This window comes from Mytilus californianus, unplaced genomic scaffold, assembly GCF_021869535.1.
Source record: "Mytilus californianus isolate M0D057914Y unplaced genomic scaffold, xbMytCali1.0.p SCAF_90, whole genome shotgun sequence".
In the NCBI taxonomy this organism is placed as follows: Eukaryota; Metazoa; Mollusca; class Bivalvia; order Mytilida; family Mytilidae; genus Mytilus; species Mytilus californianus.
In genome coordinates, this window is record NW_026262746.1 from 332,497 (window position 1) to 344,208 (window position 11,712).

Here is an 11,712-nt window from a genome sequence, read left to right on the forward strand (position 1 = left end):
ACAATGAATTTTGTATTCAATGGATATTTTGCCTTTGATACAAGAAATTTAAAACTGCGAATGAATATGAGTAAATCAAAAGATATTCTACCAAATAAAATTCTCATATTTTACGACATTGTCTTTGACAGTGCGTTTTCATGGTGTAATATTATACACATATTGACTGGTTATGGGGGTATAGTAAGTTTGTTGTCCCTTAGATTCCAACTATTGCTCGAGGCGAAGCAGAGGGCAATAATTAGTATCAAAGGCCAACAAACTTGCTATTACACTTGCAACAGTAGGGACAGGCAGCTATATGTTGCCATACCCCGATGAATACGAAGGGATTGGAACTTGCCAACCAAAACACAACAATTTTTTTTTAAGTCCTTTAGGTTTACAGTGGACAGACCTCAAATTATCTAGTCAACCTATGGACGAAATCAAGTGATACATCAAGTGCTCCCTGGCAACAGATCTATATTTTGGCAATTCATTTACCTGTGTTTAAAGTTATTGCAGATGGCTTATATTTTTGTTCGAGCATATTGTTTTTCTTTAATTGTTTAACATTTCTTACCGATATAAAATGTTACTTTTATTATTCTTCCCTTAGTTTATTTATTTTGTATTTACATTGTGGCATAGGTCAAATTTATTTGTTCAGTGTATGTTCAATGGTGTTAATATGTCCTTTGATTGAGTTAAGCTATTTCAGTTGATATTTTATAGTGTGTCTTTCTATGTTGGAATGTTACACTATTGTTTCAGAAAAAGGGTGAAGGTTTGGTACTATTAAAACGTTTAAACCCGCTGCATTTGTTTGCACCTGTCCTAAGTCAGGAATCTGATGTTCAGTAGTTGTCGTTTGTTGATGTGGTTCATAAGTGTTTCTCGTTTCTCGTTTTTTATATAAATTAGACCGTTGGTTTTCCCGTTTGAATGGTTGAATGGGGGGGGGGGGGGGGGGGGGGGGGGGCACTTCCTATATACAAGGTGATAGGACGTGCCGCTGGAATAGGTCACTTTTTCCAGCTTGAAAATATGGGAATAGGTAGGGAAAAATATCAGAAATATATGATAAGGTCGATAAAGTTCCAATTAATTGTATATGAAAAGCCCTGTCATTTTTTCACAGCCGAAAGTCTCGCCGTAAGTAAACATTACATACAGAATATTAGCCTTAAATATTCCACTTTTCCAACACACCCCACGGAAACCAACCAATATGGGAAAAGGTTACAATTTTACCCACGCAATATATATGAAAAGGTATACGTTTTTAAGATCTAAATTATATGAATAGGGTGGGTAACAGAACCCCAGCGGCGACACCCCCTATCAATTAAGTATTGAAGTGCCACCCCTCCCCCCGAGGTATTTTACTGCCACAAGATATATCAAGTTACAGCACCTCACCCACCACAGTTAGCACACTGGTGTGTGTCAGTCTGTCAGTCTTATAATATAGAACTGCGTAGGTTCATATCGTTTGATTCAACGTTTTTTCTGATAATTTTTAGGACCGTTGTCATCATTGTCAAATCCGACATGCCACTTTGCAACCTGACTTGCAAAAATATAATTCGAATAAAAACAATGCCAGTCAAAATTGCTTTTTGAGACTGGGCGACTAAAAAAGTTTTAAAATGTGACCTTGTGACCCTACTAATTCTTCATTCATCGGCGTGTGTCGGTGTGGCTAAAAAGGGGGCATTGTTTTTTTTTTCTTGGGACAAAAAAATTGTTTCTATCTTTATTAAAAAAAAAATTAAGACCAATCATAAACTTTTTTTTTAAAACTCAGTGTCGTATTTAACTGTTTTCCCAACAATTTTTAATAAAAGCTTAAAATGTTTGTTTCACTTCCCTCTGACTTCCCTCCTGATGTTTTTTCTCAAGAAATTATAGAATCAGTAAATGGATATATATATATATATATATATATATGTCTGTGGTCACCGTCATGCATTTAGATAAGAAATTCCAGAGAATGGTTTTACACTGGTAATTTTTGGGGCCCTTTATAGCTTATTTTCCCTGAAATTCAGCATATTTTATGAAAAACAACCATTACTGATGTACAAAAAATACCAAAATCAAACAACGGTTCATAATTTGTATTAAAATAATGAAATTTATTTCATTTATATTCAACACAAACACAAGTTTAAGTATTTTTCTCTTAAGGTGGCTCGGCCCTTTAATAGTGCGCATATTTTAACGCATGTTACTAACGACGAGCGCCTTGGAAACGGTCGCTTTGAGGGGTTTTCTCAAAAATAGTTTTGTCGACATTGGAACGCGGGCGTCTATGAAAGCACCCTTTCCCGATGTCAACAAACCATGCAAAACGTTCTACAAAAGCCACAAAACAGGAAATACGTACAGTCAGGACTACAGAATGGTTTGTTCATTTTTCACATAAAAAGGAAAGAATTATACATGATATATTAAAGCATAACATTAAAAAAAAGAAAATATAAATATTGACTTGTACGACGGTATCTGGTGCGTTCGCTCCAAAAACACATTCTCACCCTACACGTTCGCACCCTATTTTCATTTAAATACTGGTTGAATATATCAAAAGATGTCTTTTAGATGTATTAGTATATATATGAAAATATTTTGCCAATGACGCAATGTTTAACCGTAAACAAAGGATAGCGATGTAAACAACTGCATGTCACCTTTCGGCTTTCAAAAAGAAGTAAAACCCATATAGTATGCTATAGTATAAAGGCATCGGGGTTCATCTGCACGCTATAAATAATAAATAAATAAAAAATAATAAATAAGCTTTATTTAGAGTCGGCAAAGTATACAAACAGAGTCAACATAAGCTCTAATGAGCTTTTAACCGTTTTATCCGTTTGGCGTTTTATTACATTTTGTTACTGTCATAAATCTCTTTTTTTCTTGAAATATCTTCATTTCCAAGTATTGGTAGGATCTTATTCTGGAGTATGTGAAATATTTCCCCACTGCAAAATTTTGATAATATATATAGTTACGTATTTTTTATTTGCCAAAAATTTTTGAACATAACAATTCCGGAGTATGGGAAATATTTTCCCACTGCAAAATTTTGATAATATATATAGTTACGTATTTTTTATTTGCCAAACATTTTTGAACATAACAATTCCGGTGTATGGGAAATAATTTAACACTGCAAAATTTTGATAATAGTAAAATATTTTTTATTTTCCAACAACATTTTTGGACATTACAATTTTCAAACAAAGACTAAATACTTGACAGTCACACATAACATTTGTATTTAAAGATTTATAAACTTTATCAAATAATGGGCACGAAAATATCTAAAAAATTTTCTCGTATCATGATTCTATGAAATTTGGAACTCTAGTAATATAACATGAGACCTCGGGGCCAATGTTTTCTATTTATAATATTTTCCTTTTACTTATTTTGCTATTTGTTAATTTTCTATTTTCTGTTGTATCTATCAATATGCCAACAGAGTTCGCATTAAAAAAAGAAAGAGGAAATATCAGCGTAAAAACTAAAATAATTGATTAAGAATGAGTTATTATAATAGACTAACGGAACTCGAGCAACACATTTTTTGTTTTACGCAGAAAAAAACCCGGACATTTCAATAATTTGCAGTTTTCAACCTTTGATCATGTAGATGAAAATTGGTCGATAGCAACCGGGATCTTACTAGTATTCCGGCCTTATATATCGGTATATGCTATTATCCCTCAATACCACATGCTTTGCGGCGCAAAATATTTGGCTTGCCAAGTCGGGATTTTGCCTAGGACACGCTTCCGCAGTTTACCGGGCAGTTCCAAACACTACCAGTTAAAGACAATATATATACACAAAATCTATACTACTTACTAGGTTCAGGAAAAGTTGGGATTGTAATTTTAAAACTCCGCCCAGTACACAGGGACGCTATAATAGTCGGTGATATTGGCAAACATTAACTTCTGTCTTACTTTTTGACATGCGTTTTTTCAAAAGGGAAGCTAATAAGGAAAGTTCTTGATTTAAAAATATTAAAGTGGAGTGTGTCATTGCGGCAAGAAATATGCACAACAACTTTTTTAATGATGTGTGAACACTGGTTTGACCCACCTGCTAGCTGCAAAGAAACGTAATTATCGGCCTATGATGATATGGAGATGCAATTTCTTTTAATATTGACTTTTAAATTTGAACTTTGGTGGATAGTTGTCTCATTGGCAATCATACCACATCTCCTTATTTTCATATCGTAGGGTATAGAAATATGACTTCCCTAATCTGACAGATAATCCCTTGCTATGACAGGGTGTTCATACAGCTGGATGTATAAATACCTCCGAGAGGGGGGGGGGGGATAGGAGGGGGCACTTCAATACTTAATTGATAGGGGGTGTCGCTGGGGCCCACCTTTTTCAAAAATGTATACCTTTTCATATATTGCGTAGGTAAAAATGTAATCTTTTCCCTATAATGCTTGGGTTTCATGTAGTGTAATGTAAGACTAGAATACTAAAGTGTTAAAAGAGAAAATTTGGTTGATGAAATCACACCCGGGAACACCAAGAAAGATGACAGACGAAGAAGTTATGGAAATTTTATTGACCTTTTCATATATTTTTGATAGTTTTCCCGACCTTTTCACATATTTTCAAGCTTGAAAAGGTGACCTATTCCAGCGGCACGTCCCATCACCTTGAATATAGGAAGTGCACCCTCCCCCACCCCACCCGAGATAAATACGCAGCCTCGTATGGTAAAAGGGAGGAATTTTGTCTATACCAAAGCATGCATTGTCCATTCATTTTCTAGCGGCAGTCCATATAGTTTTTGTGTTAACAAGAGTGCACAAGCTGAAATGTCTCACCTGCTTTACTAATCATCATTTATGATTGGTTTTATGTTGATATTCCTAAAGATAAAGTTTCACTACAAGTATCAGAAAAAATTAATATTATCAATGATCATGAAAATGATCAGATAAACCAATCCAAGCCAGCCTTACACAGTGGCGGAGCCAGAATTTTTCATGAAAGGGGGGAGGGCTGACTGTCTAAGAGAGGCCTGCTCCAGTCATGCTTCCGTGATTCTCTATATATTCAACCAATGGGCCCTCCTCTGTTACAATCACCCCATCAACCAAATATTTTAAACATAAATATAGTATGCCAGTAACGGACAAAACCATGAACATAAGGTTAAGTTCAGATAGACCCTGCAAGACAGGCATATTTGTTTTTCATTCATTATTTTGTACATAAATATGCCGTTAGTTTCTCTCATTTGAATTGTTTTAAATTGTACATTTGTCATTTGGAGGCCTTTTATACCCAACTATGCAGTATAGGTTTTACTCATTGTCGAAGGTCGTATGGTGACATTTAGTTGTTTATTTCTGTGTCATTTGGTCTCTTGTGGAGTGTCTCATTTACAATCATATCACATCTTCTTACTTAATATTTCAATATATACATTTAATAATCATACCATACACCAAATATAATAACCCATTGATTAAAAGAGGACTTACCATTGACCAATGAACAATGCAAATGTGGTCAATGACAACTGCCAGACAGACATGTACTCCTTACATTTGTGACTCATTGCATACATATAGTTTATCTACTACATGTACTTTTAGTATTAGAAAAAAACAGACAAAAACAAAAAAACGTGACATTCACATGACCTATTGCTAACAGTATCTGATAAACAACCCTAATCAGGTAACTTTAACCTTGATCACTGATCCATGAAATGTGCTTGAGATCTTTGTAGCAATCTGTATTAATTTGAGTGCATATCTAAATTTACCAAAGAAAATTAATCTGGATCATTGTGATACTGTAAATTTAAAAATTATTGTGAGGTTATCATTAATGCAAATAATGCGACAGGGTGAATATTGCAATAATAAGAACTTGCATTCTGAAAACTGAATTATAGATCTTTATGCAGTTTTTTTTTGTAATCGCAATAATTAAACTCGCAATTTAGTCCATTCGTCAAAAATCGCCATAATAAATGCACGCAATAATTTCTGAATTTACAGTAGGTAAAAATGTTGTCAGTTAATAGTGAGACACAAGTTTTCCCAGACAATATATAATTCTTTTGGTTGTTTTGTTTGGTTGCTGTCTCATTGAACAAAACTGTATTTTATTTCTCCTTTTATCCAGAAAATATAACTTTTGAAATAGAAACTGAATAGCATATGGATGGAAAACAAATGCCAAATGATGTAAAATAATTCAAGTGGCCATTTAGGTCAGGGGTTGGTGAGATAAAAGATGAGGCAAAGGCATGTGCATTCACCACAACTGCCACTTGGTATTATGATTTCCAAAATTTACAAATCTCATAGCTATCTTCTGTATTAAAGACAACTGCATATATTGCAGTTTGCATATCATGAATTGTGTTTGCAGCAAAATTCACTACAGACAGCAAAAAAAAAAAATAATTCAGCTCTATTAAAATTCATTTTTTGAAACATTTTTGAATTTTTTTCCTAAAATGTCTATGAGATCAAATTTATAAAACATTTATTAGCATTGTAAATTTCAATATACTAGTAATTGTTGACATGTATACATCATGTACATGTACAATCATTAGCTGATCAGCTCTATATTTTCATTATTTTTATATCAATATTCTTCATCAGTGTTTTTTATAAGACTCAATAATCTGTATTCATCATTGGGACGGGTAGGTAAAGTAGGTCCTTTTGATCTTGGATTTTGACAGCACTAAAGCATATAGTTCCAAATTATAGTTGATCTTGGCTTCTTAAGTGGATTCTGACAACACTTTGCATATAGACACCAAGTGTAGATGATCTTGGGTTCTCTCATATGGATTCTGCCAGTACTTTGATTATACATGTAGTTCCAAGTATTGTTGATCTTGGCTTCTAATGTTGTTCTTAAGTTTCTGCACTTTACATATAGTTCCCAATTGCCAGACAAGATGATACTGGCTTCTCCTGTAAAGTCTGTCAGTTCTTTGCCAATAGTTTCCAGGTAAAGTTGAACATCCCAGGATCTTTCACAACAAATCACTCCTTCCTCTTACATGTACTTGAAGCCTGAAATTAAATGTCAGAGTAATTCTGTCAGAAAATCAACCATGATTGACATTTAAAAGCATAATGTAGTTCATATTTTAAATAAATGGGGAATGTGTCCATGGGACACAGATGATGCCCCCACTTACATATAAAGTTATAAAGGAGCATAACTAAAGAACGGTAAGAATGACACTACCCAAAGTTTTACTTGATCTGAATTTTGTTGTAATAAGTAATGTAAAGTTTCATAACATTTGGATGAGGCAAACTAAATTTAGAGAACGGAAACAAAAAATTCAGCAATTTTTCCATTTGTAAAGGGGCATAACTCTAGAACAGTAAAAGTGACACCACCAAAAAAAATTCAAACTTGATCTGTGTTTGTTGGTAATAAGCATTGTGTATAAGTTTCATTCATAACATTTGGTTGAGGCAAACTGAAGTTAGAGAACGGACATCAATTTTGGGACATACGTACAGACAGACAAGGGTAAAACTTAATGCCCACTCCACTACGGCGTAAAAAAATGAAGAATTTGTGGCAACAATAATGAGCAAACAAAATAAAATTACATGCACAGCAAGTGTAAATAGTGATTTTGTTTTTATATATATGTTGAATACAGACTTCTCGGGGCATGCTGTTTCGATGCCAGGGACAAGTTATTTCTTTGCCTAAAAATTATAAAATGCAGCTGAGCTACATTTGTACTCCTCGTCAACCAAATTATGCTGAGGTGTCTTGTAACCTGTTTGGAATATATGGGATATACAAATTTTGTGTTTAAAAATACTAAGCACAAAACAATAATGAATTTTTCAACTCAAATGTATGTGTTATTTGGTAAACAAGATAAGCCCCTTGAGCTGGTGGACAGGGATAAGGGAACATGGGAATGAGGGATCAGGAAGCGAGAAAAAGGGGGTATCATGTGCAGGTCCGTTACCGTTAGTTAGCCTGGTCTGAGTGAAAATAAAAGTAACCAATTTGGTAGAAGTAAATCTTATGAAGATTATAAATAGAAAAAAAACCTTTGATCTCGTGTGAGTCACTTTATTTTTGAACAATAAAAATAAACTTACTTTGTAAAATATTTCCTTTCTCTTTTGGTACTGTACAGGTATACCTAACAACAAAATTATTTTCATTTACCTGTGTTTAAAGTTATTGCAAATGGATGGTATTTTTGTTCGAGCATATTGTTTTTCTTTAATTGTTTAACATTTCTTACCGATATAACATGTTACTTTTATTATTCTTCCCTTAGTTTATTTATTTTGTATTTACATTGTGTCATAGGTCAAATTTATTTGTTCAGTGTATATTCAATGGTGTTAATATGTCCTTTGATTGAGTTAAGCTATTTCGGTTGATATTTTATAGTGTGTCTTTCTATGTTGTGATGTTACACTATTGTTTCAGAAAAAGGGTGAAGGTTTGGTACCATTAAAACGTTTAAACCCGCTGCATTTGTTTGCAACTGTCCTAAGTCAGGAATCTGATGTTCAGTAGTTGTCGTTTGTTGATGTGGTTCATAAGTGTTTCTCGTTTCTCGTTTTTTATATAGATTAGACCGTTGGTTTTCCCGTTTGAATGGTTTTACACTAGTAATTTTTTGGGGCCCTTTATAGCTTACTGTTCGGTGTGAGCCAAGGCTCCGTGTTGAAGACCGTACTGTGACCTATAATGGTTTACTTTTATAAATTTTGACTTGGATGGAGAGTTGTCTCATTGGCACTCATACCACATCTTCTTATATCTATTAATATATCTTTATTTTATTGTTATTGAACTATACTAACAAAAGCATGATTTAGATAAAAGGAAGGGTACAAACAGACTCAGGGTGGGAATGTAAAAGGGATGAACGTGAATTGGAGCGAACATGATTTTGGGTGAAAGGACAAGAATTCGAAAAGAGGGGGGAATAAATAATCTGGGAAATATATTTTGCAATTTTTTTGTCTGGGAGCAAGGGGGATGGAAGTAGAAGTTAAAAGAGAAAATTTTAGAGTAAAAGGGAAGAGAAATGGGAGTTGGGGATAGGGAGTGGTAATCATGAACCCCTGTCCGAGGGAAGTTATGGGGTACCCCATTTTACAGGTTGGGAACAAACCCTCTATATGGTGTTCAGGGGCGGACCCAGCCATGTATAAAAGGGGGGGTTCCAACTATATGTCCCCATTCAAATGCATTGATCGTCAAAAAAAAAAGGGGGGGGTTTCAACCCCTAGAACCCCCCCTCTCCCCTGGATCCGCCACTGCTAAACTGACTGAATATACAATCTATTGTACACCATAATTGAAAGCTGTGATGATCAGGTAAATTCCACTCAGTTATGCCTCACTGAACAGAATTTCTATTGTTAGATTTAACATAAAATTTAAAGGTCAACTGCATGTCCTTTTTGTTGTTGATCAGGTGTTCAGATAGGTATACAGTAGATTGCAAGTTCTGTCACTTTAGCAGAAAACTGGGCATCACAGGCCATTTTTTAGTAAAAGAAATACAGAATACAGTAAAGTGCAATAATTGATGCATATATAATGCTATAGATTATAGCAAATATAACTAGAAAATGCCATTCTGCCCTATTTTGCTTTAAATCCAGTCTAAACATGTTATCCCTCTATAGAAGGATTATCCCTCTATACAGGTATAAACACCATATAGAGGGTTTGTTCCCAACCTGTTTTACTAGTCATTATAGACGCTAACGATAAATATTTAACTTCATTTGACCCTAACGTGGCTACGAAATTAGATTTTACGAATGACGATATAAAATCAAGACTCATTTGACGCTAACGGTAGCGCAGATCATGAGATGCTGAAAATGACCATCCCCTCCTCTTTGACTGTTTGACACGGATATTTTTTCAAAACAGGCTATTCATGTTCACAACTTGCCAGTTAACAGGTTAAGGGTCAAGTAAACACATAAATAAGATACCAGCCATAACGATTATACATAGAACAGAAATTTAGCCCATGCAAGGTTTCAGTCGCAGTGATTTTCTACAGTAGCGAGTATTTTGAGATAACCCCCCACTTTGTATTTTTCGTGATACTGATAACATTTGGCTGTCTAATATATTAAAATCTATGTTTTCTTATGTAATGACTCTACCTTCATCGTTGTCTATTCGCCACTATGTCTGTTATTCATGCACATGGCCGTATTTATCAGTGCAGTATGCTGCTCAGCAATGGCGACCCTGAAATTTCTGTTGTCCGATTATGGCGCCAGATTAGAGGGAAGCAACTCGCGCCAGACAAAATTACCGTATTTCACCAAAATAATCAAAATTTCGCTTTTTTATAACAAACAGTAAAATGTTCATCACATTTATATTCAGCTTTTGTCCATTGATATAATTACAAACATTATTTATTTAAAGACACCAATAAAAAAATCACAATAAAGTAATTAATGGAGTGCATTGAAATCAGACCTCATGGGGTAGAGGGGTTAAACAAAAGCTCGTAACTTTTTTAAAAGCCTGGTGACCCCCATTTTATTTTACCTTAAAATGCTTGAAAAGTTCATAGCTTTGACATATCCGTTTTTAAAAAAAAATCTACCGGGGAAATTTTACGAAAAATCGATTTAACCAATATTTTTAGCCCTTAACTGAAATTAAAAAATGCCAAATTTAGACATAAATCTGAAAATAAAAGGATTTTTAAGTATAAAACAACCAAGGGGAACGTTTGCATTTCAAATTTAATTGTTTTTTCACATAATAATCATACTGACATGGTTCTAAAAGTCTTTGAATTTGATGTAGTCGTTATTGTTGAAAGGGTGTAAAAGTTTGGAAATAGGGTCAAAATCGCACATTTCGCTTCCATTTGAGGAGAAAACGAGCCTGGTGACCCCCTTTTTTCTTTGCATTTTTGGATTCAGCATAAAAAAATCTACAAAATATGTGAAAATAAAAAAATTCTACCGGGGGTCCTTATTGGGGTGAGCCACCTTAAGATTTTATCAAAAAACACTGATCATGAGGCCTTTGAAATAACTAATTAGAATAATGTTGCATTATTTTTGATAAAAAGAAGAAATATTGATAATTTCAAACAATGAGAACAACATTTTAGTATCTTTTCTCTGATATTCATTTAATTTTATGAAAAACAACACATCCTGATGTACAAAAAGTACTAAAATCAAATTGCATTTCATGAATCTATTTAAATAAAGAAATACACGCATTCTTATTCAACACAAACAAAAGTTTAAGTATCTTTATCCTTAAATTATTCACATCTTATACAAAATTACTTATCTAAAGGCATTGATAATAACTGATTGCAAATGGCATTGCATTATTTCTGATGTAAAAGAAGAAATATTGGTAATTTTAAACAATGCAAACAACATTTTAGTATCTTTCCTCTGATATTAATTAAATTTTGTGAAAAACAATCCATCCTGATGTACAAAAAGTACAAAAATCCAATGGTGGTCAATAATTTCCTTTAAAATAAAGAAATGATTGCATTCTTATTCAACAAAAAAAAAAAGTTTATGCATATTTATCCTTAAATTATTCACATCTTATACAAAATTACTTATCTAAAGGCATTGATAATAACTGATTGCAAATGGCATTGCATTATTTCTGATGTAAAAGAAGAAAT

The 11,712-nt window shown here is 33.6% G+C and overlaps 1 long non-coding RNA gene across 1 annotated transcript; it reads right to left on the reverse strand.

Moving 5' to 3' along the window:
• Positions 1-6,519: 6,519 nt before the first annotated feature.
• LOC127717222 (uncharacterized) lies at positions 6,520-10,419 on the reverse strand. Its single transcript, XR_007989150.1, has 2 exons — positions 10,196-10,419; positions 6,520-7,081 (listed from the first exon to the last, which is right to left on the reverse strand). It is a non-coding gene; the product is annotated as an uncharacterized LOC127717222 (long non-coding RNA).
• Positions 10,420-11,712: the final 1,293 nt, after the last annotated feature.